The sequence below is a fragment of the Callithrix jacchus genome, chromosome 16 (assembly GCF_049354715.1).
Source record: "Callithrix jacchus isolate 240 chromosome 16, calJac240_pri, whole genome shotgun sequence".
NCBI classification, from domain to species: Eukaryota; Metazoa; Chordata; class Mammalia; order Primates; family Cebidae; genus Callithrix; species Callithrix jacchus.
Window position 1 is genome coordinate 1,580,576 of NC_133517.1, and position 14,152 is coordinate 1,594,727.

The following is a 14,152-nucleotide window of genomic DNA, read 5'->3' on the forward strand; positions in this document are numbered from 1 at the left end:
GCCATGGTTTACTACCTGTGCTATCTAAAGGATGCCCTGAGCTGCACCTGGGGTGACCAAGAGGTATGCAGGCAGCAAAGACTTGAAATCGTTCTGTCCCCAGTGCCCATGCATTCCGGGCCTATGATAGGTGTGGTAGCCCCAGAATTCTTTAAAATGCCTTCAGGGTCATTCCCCTACTGTTTTTACGAACAGCATCTAACTTCCTTCTATCAGTACTAATCTCCTTATCAAATATTCACTTGGCAACACCTTGGTCTTCTCTCCCGAAGATACTTTTTCAGTCTTTACCATGTGGAGAGTCTCTTAAATCTTTATGTTCTGCTTCCCTTTTGATTATAAATTATGTCTTTAAAGAGTTTCTGTCTTCTTGCATTTCACTATAAGCAGTCAAAGAAGCCATTCTGTGCCGTCAACGCTTTGCTTAGATATTTCTTCTGCCAAATATCCTTCTTCATTGCTGACAAGTTCCTCCTATTATGAACTACGATGACACAAATGCAAATCAGCCCAGTTCTTTGTCACTTTATAACAAAGATCGTCTTTCCTCCAGTTTCCAGTGACGTGTTCCTCATTTCCGCCTGAGACTACTTCAGAAAAGATGGCCTTTACCAACCGCATTCCTATCACCATTCTGATCACGACCACTTAGGAAATCTCTAAGATTGAGGCTTTCTCTACAGCTCTCCTCTTCTGAGACCTCATAGAAATCACTTTTAAAGGTCCATTCATGGTCATATAGGGTTTTTTTTTTCTAGCATGTATTGACAAATTATTTCAACCCCTCTGCCCATTATCCTGTCCCAAAGCCACTTCGCATTTTCAGATATTTGTTATAGCAATGCCCCACTCTTTTGTGCTACTTTCGGTCTTAGACCATTTGAGCTGCTGTAGATTGAGTAAAATGCCTTAGACTGAGTAACTTACAACAACGTAAACATTGCTTGCAGTTCTGCAGGCTGGGAATTCTAAGAGGAGAGCACCAGCAGATTCGGTGTCGGGCAACTATGTGCTCCTGATGGATGGCATCTCCTGTGCACCCTCACACGACAGAAGGGGCAAACAAGCTCCCTGGGGCCTCTTTCATAAAGGCACTTATCCTGTTCGTGAGGGTAGAACCCTCGTGATCTAACTATCTTCTGAGGGCCACACCTCTTAGTACAATCACTGTGGGGCTTGGTTTCAATACGTGAATTTGGGGGACATGATCATTCAAACCAGCATCACTAATGCAAAATGGACAAGTGCCACTTCCAGAAAATTTAATTAAGATCCATTCATTCAAACACTTTTACACTGTTGGTGGGAGTGTAAATTAGTTCAACCATTGTGGAAGACAGTGTGGCGATTCCTCAAGGCCTTAGAAATAGAAATTCCATTTGACCCAGCAATCCCATTACTGGGTATATATCCAAAGGACTATAAATCGTTCTACTATAAGGACACATGTACACGAATGTTCATTGCAGCACTGTTTACAATAGCAAAGACCTGGAACCAACCCAAATGCTCAATGATGATAGACTGGATTGGGAAAATGTGGCACATATACACCATGGAATATTATGCAGCAATCAGAAATGATGTGTTCGTGTCCTTTGTAGGGACATGGATGAATCTGGAGAACACCATTCTCAGCAAACTGACACAAGAACAGAAAATGAAATACTGCATTTTCTCACTCATAGGTGGGTGATGAAAAATAAGAACATATGGACACAGGGAGGGGAGTACTAAACACTGGGGTCTATTGGGGGGAAAAGGGGAGGGCCAGTGGGAGGGGGAGGTGGGGAGGGATAGCCTGGGGAGAAATGCCAAATGTGGGTGAAGGGGAGAAAGGAAGCAAAACACACTGCCATGTGTGTACCTATGCAACTGTCTTGCATGTTCTGCACATGTACCCCCAAACCTAAAATGCAATAAAAAATTTTAAAAAAAGAAAAGAAAAATTTCTTAATAATAATAGGTCATAGGTAACATTTATTAATCACTTCCGACGTTCCAGAGCTTGCCTTTTACATCTGTTATATTGTTTATGCCAAAACTTGGAGGAATACCTACCATTGCTGTCATCATCCATTATTATTAACCCCTGACTCACACAGGCTAAAATAACTTGCTCAAAATTTTACCTAATAAGTGGCGGGGCTGAGATACAAGCCGATGTCTCTGTCGTAACAGAATCTAACTCTTGCAGAAATGTCAGCTAGTACCAGCCACAGTTCTTGATGCTGAGAATAGTATGGTTGATAAGACACAGCTCCTGCACTCAGGAAGCTCGAGTCAAATGCGAGAGGTGAACAAGCAGCTGTGGATTGCAGGATTTAAGTATTATTTTGCGGCAACGACAGACAAGAGGCTTTGAGGGTATATGGGAAAAGCACTGAAACCAATACTGGGGACCAAAGGAGGCTTTTTAAGGAAACATCTTTATAAATACAGTATCGCTGAGTCTGGTAATGTGATTTGATTTTCTACGTGTTTGCTTTCTACATTCATTAACTCACCACAACGAATGCAAAATTGCAGCCCATTACCAGCCTGTCTTCTTTATTCCTAACTAAAAAAGGAGGTCAGAAATGATAGTTTTTTTAATGTAAATAAATGCCAAGTTTTCATAAAGAACCATGATTTCAGGGTGTAATTTTTTTATTTTTAAAATAAAAATTGATCATTGTAATACTTGTAATTTAACTCCTAATAATACTTTCATGAGTTAGTTACTGGGTATTCCATTTATGTATTAATATCATCTTAAATTTCAAAATCTAGACCAATACATCTATATTAAAAAGGAAAGGGATGTCAACTGAGAAATCATGTTCAGTCAAAAGTTTCTGTGCATCGAGGTAAACTCCTTCTAACCTTTCCTACCCCAGTACCTTCAGGTCAGAGTTTTCCTCAGTCTTCTTTACCGGAACCTTCAGGCTGACACATACGCCTTCCCAGAATCTTCTAAAGAACATGATTTCTACAGGTCTCTCTACATAGCTGGGCTCTTAGTGCCATCTACTGAACATTTACAAAGTGCTAACAGAGAATCAAATACAAGAAGACTTTACTGAGAACCTGCGTTTTAATGATATTTGAGGCATATAATTTTTAAAAATCCATTTATCATTGCTATTTCTGAATATTCATGCACTTTCCACAAATTTTATAGTCTCAAAAATTAAAGATAATTTATAAAGTATTAAAAGGGGGTCTTGCTTCTATGAAGGAGCATTTCATTACATTTTACAATTATTCTTAAAGCATTTCCTTAACATTCACACTCTTAGATTTTTGTCTGTTATTCTCTTGACAGGGATGTAGAGCATTTCAAAATAAAACAAATTTTCTTTGCTTGCCTGGTGAAAATTTTTTCTGTTAGACATTCTCAATTTATTTGAATTTATTGATTCTATCCATGACATACAAGAAATATTGTTTAGCTTTAAGAATTAACGAGTATTGATTCTGTCTTTAGCTCCATGTCGGTGGGAGGAATGAGAGCACAAACATTACTTTTCGTATGTTTCTCTTCCTCACTGCTCCTCTCATACTCCACAACCCAGGTTTGAAAAAGTTACTCTTGACCCTAATCTGACCTTATTTTATTATGGAAAAAGACTTCTTTTTTTTATTTTTTATTTTTTATTGCATTTTAGGTTTGGGGGTACATGTGCAGAACATGCAAGACAGTTGCATAGGTACACACATGGCAGTGTGTTTTGCTTCCTTTCTCCCCTTTATCCACATTTGGCATTTCTCCCCAGGCTATCCCTCCCCACCTCCCCCTCCCACTGGCCCTCCCCTTTTACCCCCAACAGACCCCAGTGTTTAGTACTCCCCTCCCTGTGTCCATGTGTTCTCATTTTTCATCACCCGCCTATGAGTGAGAATATGCGGTGTTTCATTTTCTGTTCTTGTGTCAGTTTGCTGAGAATGATGTTCTCCAGATTCATCCATGTCCCTACAAACGACACAAACTCATCATTTCTGATTGCTGCATAATATTCCATGGTGTATATGTGCCACATTTTCCCAATCCAGTCTATCATCAATGGGCATTTTGGTTGATTCCAGGTCTTTGCTATTGTAAACAGTGCTGCAATGAACATTCGTGTACATGTGTCCTTATAGTAGAATGATTTATAGTCCTTTGGATATATACCCAGTAATGGGATTGCTGGGTCAAATGGAATTTCTCTTTCTAAGGCCTTGAGGAATCGCCACACTGTCTTCCACAATGGTTGGACTAATTTACACTCCCACCAGCAGTGTAAAAGTGTTCCTTTTTCTCCACATCCTCTCGGAAAGATATAATGTAGCGTAGTTAACCCTTACTTACAATAGCAAAGCAAACTTGTCATACAGCTTTTGTGTTGTCCTTCACACCTCCCTAAGTTTATCATTTTCCCGGCATCAAGGGCAGAAATGCCTCTTTAGGAAGTAGGCAACTCAACAGATTAGGAGTACAGGAGAAAATTTTCAATTTGGTAAATAATACATATGAAAAGTCTACAGCTCACATGATACTTAATGATGGAAAACGTGAAGCTTTCTTGCTAAGATCAGGTAAAAGACAAGGGTGTCCCCTCTAGCTACACCTTTTCAACATTGTACTGCAAGTCCTAGCTAATGTAATAAAATAAGAAAATGAAATAAAAGGTATATTGATTGGGAAGAAGAAAATCAAACTATCTTTGTTCACAGGTAAGACTGCGTAGAAAATCTGAAAGAATCAGAAGTTAAAATGAAAATGAAAAACAAAGAGAATTCCTGAAACTAATGATCAATTGTATCAAGGATATAAGGCACTAGGTTAATGTATAAAAGAAAATTGTGCCAGGTGCGGTGGCTCACGCCTGTAATCCCAGAACTTTGGGAGGCTGAGGAGGGCAGATCAGGAGATCAAGAGATTTAGACCATCCTGGCCAACATGGTGAAACCCATCTCTACTAAAATACAAAAAAGTTAGTTGGGTGTGCTGGCACATGCCTGTAGTCCCAGCTACTCGGGAGGCTGAGGCAGGAGAATTGCTTGAACCCAGGAGGCGGAGGTTGCAGTGAGCTGAGATTGTGCCACTGCACTCCAGCCTGGCACCTGGCGACAGAGCAAGACTGTCTCAAAAAAAAATAAAAGATAATTGCTTTCTTATAAGAGCAATAAATAATTGGAATTTGAAATTAAAAACACAATATCATTTATATTAGAACCTCCAAAAATGAAATACTTAGGTATAAACAAAATGTGAACAAGATCTATATGAAGAAAACTACAAAACCCTCATTAAAAAATCAAAAGAAAAATTAAACGTCACAAAAAAAATCACGTTAATGAATAAGAAGACACAATATTTTAATGTATCATCTCTTCTGAAATCAATCTGGAGATTCAGTGCAATTCCAATCAAAATCCCAGCAAGTTGTTTTGTGGATATCAAGAAACTTATTCTAAAGTTTGTATGGAAAAGGAAAAGACGCAGAATACCCAACACAATATTAAAAGAGAAAATAAAGTTGTAGGATTGGGACTGCCCAACTTCAAGAGTTACCATAAAGCTACGGTAATCGAGACAATACGGTATTGGTGAATGAACAAATAGAGTGACAGAGAGAATAGCAAAGCCAAAAATAAATCCATACAAACATATTCAACGTCTCTTTTCAAGGATGCAGAGACAATCACTGGAAAAAGATTGTTTTTTCAACAAGTGGTCCTGAAGCAATTGGACATCTACATGCAAAAGAAAGAATCTAGATATAGACCTGACATCTTTCACGAAAAGTTAGCTCAAGATGGATCATAAACGTAAGTGTAAAATGCGAGACCATAAAATTCTTTGAAGATAACATAAGAGAAGATCTAGATAACCTTGAGTTTGGTGATAACATTTTAGATACAGTGCCAAAGGCACTATCTATGAAACAAGTTATTGATAAGTTGGACTTAATTAAAATGAACAAGTTCTGCTCTGCAAAACACACTGCTAAGAGAAGAAGACAATTTACACATTGGAAGGAAATGTTTGCAAAAGACATCTGATAAAGGCAGTCACCGAAAATATACAAAGAACTTTTAAAATACAACAATAAAAAATGAACAACTCAATTTAGAAATAGGCAAAATACTGAACAGGTGCCTTGGCAAAGAAGAAATATAGACTATATGGCAAATAAGCATATGAAAATATGCTCAGCGTTATATATAATTAAGAAACTGCTAATTAAAACAACAATGAGGTAATACTATGCATGCGATAGAGTGGCTACAATTCAAAACATTGACAATGCAAAATGTTAGCATGAGTATGGAGCAACAGGAACTTACATTCATTGCTGGTGCAAATACAAAATGATATACTCATTTTGGAAGACAATTTGGCAATTTCTTTTTTTCCCTCATATCCTACCTTAATTTATTTTTTTAATTTTTATTTTAGGCTCAGAGGTGCATGCGCAGGTTTGCTATATAGGTAAATTTCAAATCACAGGAGTCTGGTGTACTGATTATTTCACCACCGAGGTAATCAGCATAGTATCTGGTGGATAATTCCTTTATCCTCACCCTCCTCCCACCCTCAGCCCTCTAGCAGACCCTGGTGTCCATTGTTCCCTTCTTCTGTTCATGTGTACTCAATGTTTAGCTCCCACTTATAAGTGAGCATATGTGGTATTTGGTTTTCTGTTCCTGTGTTACTTTATTAGGGTAACGAACTCCAGTTGCATTCACGTTGCTGCAAAGACATAATCTCATTTTATTTTTATGGCCTGTGGTATCTCATGGTGTATATGTATCACATTTTCTTGATCCATTGATGGGCATTTAGGCTGGTTCTACGTCTTTTGCTATTGTGAATTCTGCTGTGATGAACGTTCATATGCATGTGTCTTGATGGTAGAATAATTTATAATCCTCCGGGTGTATCTCCAGTAATGAGATTGAATGATTTATAATCCTCCGGGTGTATCTCCAGTAATGAGATTGAATGATTTATAATCCTCCAGGTGTATCTCCAGTAATGAGATTGAATGATTTATAATCCTCCGGGTGTATCTCCAGTAATGAGATTGAATGGTATATAATCCTCCGGGTGTATCCCCAGTAATGAGATTGAATGATTTATAATCCTCCAGGTGTATCTCCAGTAATGAGATTGAATGATTTATAATCCTCCAGGTGTATCTCCAGTAATGAGATTGAATGATTTATAATCCTCCAGGTGTATATCCAGTAATGAAATTGAATGGTATATAATCCTCCGGGTGTATCTCCAGTAATGAGATTGAATGATTTATAATCCTCCGGGTGTATCTCCAGTAATGAGATTGAATGATTTATAATCCTCCAGGTGTATATCCAGTAATGAAATTGAATGGTATATAATCCTCCGGGTGTATCTCCAGTAATGAGATTGAATGATTTATAATCCTCCGGGTGTATCTCCAGTAATGAGATTGAATGGTATATAATCCTCTGGGTGTATATCCAGTAATGAGATTGAATGATTTATAATCCTCCGGGTGTATCTCCAGTAATGAGATTGAATGGTATATAATCCTCCGGGTGTATATCCAGTAATGAGATTGAATGATTTATAATCCTCCGGGTGTATCTCCAGTAATGAGATTGAATGGTAGTTCTTCTTTTAGCTCTGTGAGGAATTGCCATACTTGTTTCCACAACAGTTGAATTAATTTACACTCCCACCAATGGTGTTCTGCTTTCTCTGCAACCTCACCAGCATCTGTTGTTTCTTGACTTTTTAATAATCACCATTCTGACTGGCATGAGACGGTATCTCACTGTGGTTTTGATTTCTGTTTCTCTAATTATCAGTGATACTGAGCTTTTTTCATATGCTTGTTGGCTGCATCTGTGTCTTCTTTTTAAAAGTGTCTGTTTATGTCCTTTCCTACTTTGTATTGGAGTTGTTTGTTATTCTCTTCTAACTTTGTTTAAGTTCTTATAGATGATGGATATTAGGCTTTAGTCAGATGCATAGTTTACAGATATTTTCTCCTATTCTGTAGGTTGTCTATGTACTCTGTTGATAGTTTCTTTTGCTGTGCAGAAGCACTTTAGTTTAATTAGATCCCATTTGTCAATTTTTGCTTTTGTTACAATTCCTTTTGGAGACTTTGTCAAGAAATCTTTGCTCGTTCCTATGTCCGGGATGGTATTGGTTAGGTGGTCTTCCAGGGTTTTTATAGTTTTGAGTTTTACATTTAAGGTTTGAATCCATCTTGAGTTGATTTTTGTATATGGTATAAGGAAGGAGTCCAACTTCGATCTTCTGCATATGGCTAGCCAGTTTTCCCAGCAGCATCATTTATTGAATAGAGAGTCCTTTCTCCATTTCTTGTTTTTGCCAGCTTGTCAAAGATCAGATGATTGTAGGTACACAGCATTATTTCTGGGCTCTCAGTTCTGTTCCATTGACCTATGTGTCTGTTTTTGTATCAGTACCATGCTGTTTTGGTTACTGTAGCCTTGTAGTATAGTTTGAAGTCAGGTAGCATAATGCCTACAGCTTTGTTTTTTTTTTTATTAGGATTGCTTTGGCTATTGGGGCTCTTTTTCAGTTCCATATGAGTTGTAAAATAGTTTTTTTCTAATTCTGTAAAGAATGTCACTGGTAATTTAAATAAGAATAGCATTTAATCTGTAGATTGCTTTAGGAAGTATGGCCATTTTAGCAATATTGCTTCTTCCTATGCATGAACATGGAATGCTTTTTTATTTGTTTGTGTCAGCTGTGATTTCCTTCAGCAGTGTTTTGTCATTCTTGTTGCAGAGATCTTTCACCTCCCTTGGTTTTCCTAGGTATTTTATTCTTTTTGTGGCTATTGTGACTGGGGTTGTATTTTTGATTTAGCTCTCATTTTGAATATTGTTGGTGTTATATAAATGTTTTTTAAGGCTTTTTGTATTTCTGTGGAGTCAGAGGTAATGTCTCATTTGTCATTGCTGATGGTGCTTATTTAAATCTTCTCCCTTTTTCCTTTATTAACCTAGCTAGTTGGTTTGTCCATCTTATTTATTTTTTGAGAAAGCCAACTCCTGGATTTGTTGATCTGTTGTATGGTTTTTCACATTTCAGTTTCCTTCAGTTGAGCTCTGATTTTGGTTATTTCTTGTCTTCTGCTAGCTTTGAGGTTGGTTTATTCTTATTTCTCTAGTTCCTCTAGGTGCGATGTTAGGATGCTCATTTGAGATCTTCCTAGCTTTTTGATGTGGGCATATTGCACCATAAGCTTCCCTCTTAACACTGGGTTAGCTGTGTCCTAGATAATCTAGTATGTTGTATCTTTGCTCTCATTAGTTTCAAATAACTTTCTTATTTCTGCCATAAATTCATTTTTAACCCAGAAGTCAATCAGAAGCAGGTTGATTAATTTTCATGTAATTTTATGGTAGTAAGTGGTTTTCTTAGTATTGATTTCTATTTTTATTGCACTGTGGTCAGAGAATGTGGTCGGTATGATTTTGGTGTTTCTGAAATTGCTGAAGATGATTTTATGGCCGATTGTGTGGTTTTTAGAGTATATTCCACGTGCATATAAGGAAAGCATATATTTTGTTGTTTTCGGGTGGAGAGTTCTTCAGACATCTCTTAGGTCTATTTGGTCAAGTGCAGAGTTCAGGTCCTGAATATCTTTTTTAGTTTTCTGCCTTGATAATCTACCCACTACTGTTTTATGGGGTGTTGAGTCCTCCAACTATCATTGTCTGATTATCTAAAACTCTGTAGGTCTCTAAGAACTTGCCTTATGAATCTTGGTGCTCTTGTGTTGGCTGCATATATATTCAAGACAGACCTTCTTGTTGAATTGAATCCTTTACTATTATGTAATGTCCTTCTTTGGTTTTTTTGTTTTTTTTAATCTTTGTTGGTTTAAAGTCTGTTTTGTATGTTTTTTTCTTTTAAGAGGGAGTCTTACTCTGTCACCCAGGCTGGAGTACAGTGACACAATATCAGCTCACTGCAACCTCCTTCCAGGTTCAAGCAATTCTCCGGCCTCAGCCTCCTGAGTAGCAAGGATTACAGGTGTGCACCACCAAGCCCAGTTAATTTTTGTATTTTTATTAGAGATGGGGTTTCACCATGTTGGCCAGGCTGGTCTCAAACTCCTGAGGTGATCCACCCACCTCAGCCTCCCAAAGCGCTGGGATTACCAGCATGAGCCACCGTGCCTGGCCCGTTTTGTCATTAATTAAAAAGCAATCTCTGCTTTTGTTCTGTTTCCGCTTGCTTGGTAGATTTTTCTTCATCCCCTTACTTTGAGCCTCTGGGTGTCATTGTATATGAGATGAGTTTCTTAAAAGCATCGTACACATGGGTCTTGCTTCTTTATCCAGCCTTCCACTCTGTTCCTTTCCATTGGGGCACTTAGCCTGTTTACATTCAAGCTTAATATTGACATGTGTGGATTTGATTCCTGCCATCATGTTGTTGCCTGGTTGTTATGTGGACTTTGTTGTGTGATTGCTTTATGGTGTCAATGGGCTATGTACTTAAGTGTGTTTTTGTGGTGGCAGGTAATGGTCTTTCCTTTCCATATTTAGTACTCTTGTCAGGACCTATAGGGCAGATCTGGTGCTAATGAATTCCCTTAGCATTTGCTTGTCTGAAAACAATCTCAATTCTTCTTCACTTATGAGGTCTAGTTTGGCTGGATATAAAATTCTTGGTTGGAATTTCTTTTTCCAGAATGTTAAATATAGGTGCTGTATTAGTAAGTTCTCACACTGCTGTAAAGACATACCCAAAAATGGGAAATTTATAAGGAAAAAAGATTTAATCAGCTCATGGTTGTGTGGGCTATACAGGTTTCTGCTTCTGGGAAGGCCTCAGGAAACTTACAGTCATGGCAGAAGGGGAAGGAGAAGCAGGCAAGGTATTCACATGGCCAGAAGGAGAGAAAGAGTGAAGGGGAAGGTGCCACACACTTTTGAATAGCCAGATCTCATGAGAACTCTATCATAAGACAGCACTAGGGAGATGGTGCTGAACCATTAAAAACCCACCCATGATCCAATCACCTCTCAGCAGGCCCCACCTTCAACACTAGGGGTCACAATTCAACATGAGGTTTGGTGGAGACAGAGCCAAACTATATCAGGGACCCAATCTACTCTGACTTGAGCTTTTCTACTGAGAGTTCCGCTTTTAGCCTGATGGGGTTCCCTTTGTAGGTGACCTGCCCCTTCTCTCTAACTGCCTTTAACATTTTTTATTCCATTTCAGCCTTGAAGAATCTGATGACTGTGTGTCTTGGGGATGGTCATCTTTTTTTTTTTTTTTTTTTTTTTTAGACGGAGTTTCGCTCTTGTTACCCAGGCTGGAGAGCAATGGTGCGATCTCGGCTCACTGCAACCTCTGCCTCCTGGGTTCAGGCAATTCTCCTGCCTCAGCTTCCTGGGTTCAGGCAATTCTCCTGCCTCAGCCTCCTGAGTAGCTGGGATTACAGGCACACGCCACCATGCCCAGCAAAGTTTTTGTATTTTTAGTAGAGACGGGGTTTCACCATGTTGACCAGGATGGTCTCGATCTCTTGACCTCGTGATCCACCCGCCTCGGCCTCCCAAAGTGCTGGGATTACAGGCTTGAGCCACCGCGCCCGGCCAGATGGTCGTCTTTTATAGTACCTTGCAGTGACTGTCTGCATTTTCTGAATTCAAATGTTGGCCTCTCTAGTGATGTTGGGGAAATTTTCCTAGATATCCTGAAATATGTTTTCCAACTTGCTTGCTTTTTCTCCCTCTCTTTCAGGAATGCCAATGAGATGCAGATTTGGTTGCTCTACAGAATCCCATATTTCTCAGAGGTTTTATTCATTTCTTCTTTAATCACCGTTAAAAATTGTTTTATCTGATTGAGTTATCTCAGAGAACCAATCTTCAAGCTCCAAGATGCTTCCTCAGAGTGTTTGATTCTTCTATGAGTACTTGCAATTTTATTGTGAAATTCTCAAAGTGAGTTTTTTTAGCTCTATTGGATCCGTTTGGTTCTTTTAAAATGGCTATTTCATCTTTCATCTCAGTTTACTGTATTCCTTAGACTCTTTGGACTGGGTTTCAACTTTCTCCTGATTGTTGATGATCTTTGTTCCTATCCTGAATTCTATTTCTGTCATTTCAGTCTGATGAAGAACCACTGCTGGGGAACTAGTGCAATCATTTGGAGGTAAGAAGACACTGCTGTTTTGAGTTGGCAGAGTTCTTGTGCTGGTTCTTTCTCCTCTGTAGGATTATGTCCCTTCAATCCTTATCCAAAGTTGTTTTTCTTTGGATAAGTTTTATTTTCTTTAGTCTTCTTTGATGCCCTTGGGGTTTGACTGTGGTATGAGGTGGGCTCAGTTGATTGGCTTTATTTCTGGAGGACTTAAGGGGGCCAAGGCTCAGCTTAGCAATCCTGGGTTGCATGCTGTAACTCTGGGGGGGCTCATATCAGGCCCCTGGTTTTGTTCTCTGGCCCCTTGTGGGTAGGAACCAGCTGTACTGCGGGGGCCAAGGTGTTCCCAAACCACTAGCTGCAGTACTCTAATGGGTGGCACCAGCCAAAATGTTTTGTCCGTGCTCATTTAAGTGTACGAGCAGCAGTGGCATCCACAGCTGGGGGTGGGTGCCAGCAGGATCCAAGCTGTACACTCTCCCACAGACTGTGGCAACAGTGACATCAGGGACAGGATGCTGGCAAACACAGGGCTGCCACCTCCACGTGCACATCTGCAGTGGTGACGGTGGCAGCATGGGGAGGCTGGGTACTGTTATCCATGCATGCATTCATATTGCTTGTAGTGTCAGCACAGAGGGTGTGGGGTTGCTGGCATCCGGGCTGCCACCTCCACGTGCACATCTGCAGTGGTGACGGTAGCAGCATGGGGAGGCTGGGGCTACTGTTATCCATGCATGCATTCATATTGCTTGTAGTGCCAGCACAGAGGGTGTGGGGTTGCTGGCATCCGTGAGTACATTTGTGCCGCCAATACTGGTACAGCGGGTGGTGACAAGGTGCACCCAGGCCAGCAGCAGTGTCTCGGGAGGTGAGGTCTGCCTGTGTGATGTGCTGGCAAAGCAGTGAGGGGAGGATGTGGGTGGGTCGGGATGCTTCAATGGGGGCTCTTTGATGGCCATGTGTGGTCTGCTGGTGAAAAGCAATGACGAGGGCCCCCAGGAAGCACCCTGGTTGGACATCTGAGGCTGCACTGCGAGCAGGTATGGCCAGGGTGGAGCTCCAGGGAAGACCGGCAGACAGAGGGCACTCAGAGTGAACTGGGCTCACCTCACAGGCAAGACAGACCCACTCTGTCCAGGTGTGACAGTCCCCCTAAAACTAAAGTCTCTTAGAAGAGTATGGCAAGGCTTGGGGCATGGGTGTTCTGGGCATTTCTCCACTGCAGCTTTTCCTGCACCAAACCTCCTGGGCTCCACACAGGCAAGGCCTGCCCCTATCGTGTCTCTAAACAGCTCTGTCTGCCTGCTCAAGCATCTGTAGGGGTTGGATGTCTCCTGTTGCCAGAATTTTGGAGGTCCATGGCAGGGGCAGGTCATTCCTCACCTAACTCACGCCTTCTCCAAAAGTTGTTGGGGGCCAGGAATGAGTCCCATACAGTTTCCAGCTTCCTCTCCCTTCAGCCCAGCACCTGTGTCTCCCTTCTGTTCACGCTCAATGCCTTCCCTCCAAAGATCTGCCTGGCATACACCTGTTTTCCTGACGTACTGGCCTTTTGGTTGCAGATGTTCCTTCTGGCTGCCTCTAGTTAGCCATCTTGAATTTTGTTTTATTTCTTTTTTATTTTCTGAGATGGAGTCTCACTCTGTCCCTTAGACTGGAATGCAATGGTGCTATCTCGGCTCACTGCAACCTCCGCCTCCAGGGTTCAAGCAATTCTCCTGCCTCAGCTTCCAGAGTAGCTGGAACTACAGGCACGTGCCACCATGCCTAGCTAATTTTTTTTTTTTTTTTTGTATTTTTAGTAGGACAGGGTTTCACCATGTTGGCTAGGCTGATCTGGAACTCCTGTCCTCATGATCTGCCCACCTCAACTTCCCAAAGTACTGGGATTACAGGTGTGAACCACCGCACCCAGCCCCATCTTGAATTTTCAATAGCAATTGTTTATAAAGTTAAATACATACGTACCATCCTATCCACCAAAAT

The 14,152-nt window shown here is 40.5% G+C and overlaps 1 long non-coding RNA gene across 2 annotated transcripts in view; it reads right to left on the reverse strand.

The window, feature by feature from the left end:
* LOC118148542 (uncharacterized) overlaps window positions 1–2,964 on the reverse strand; it is a 113,532-nt gene extending 110,568 nt beyond the window's left edge. For both annotated transcript variants that reach the window (XR_008477095.2, XR_004735382.3), the window contains exon 1: window positions 2,883–2,964. This is a non-coding gene — a long non-coding RNA (uncharacterized LOC118148542). The remainder of the gene's footprint in view (window positions 1–2,882) is intronic.
* Window positions 2,965–14,152: the final 11,188 nt, after the last annotated feature.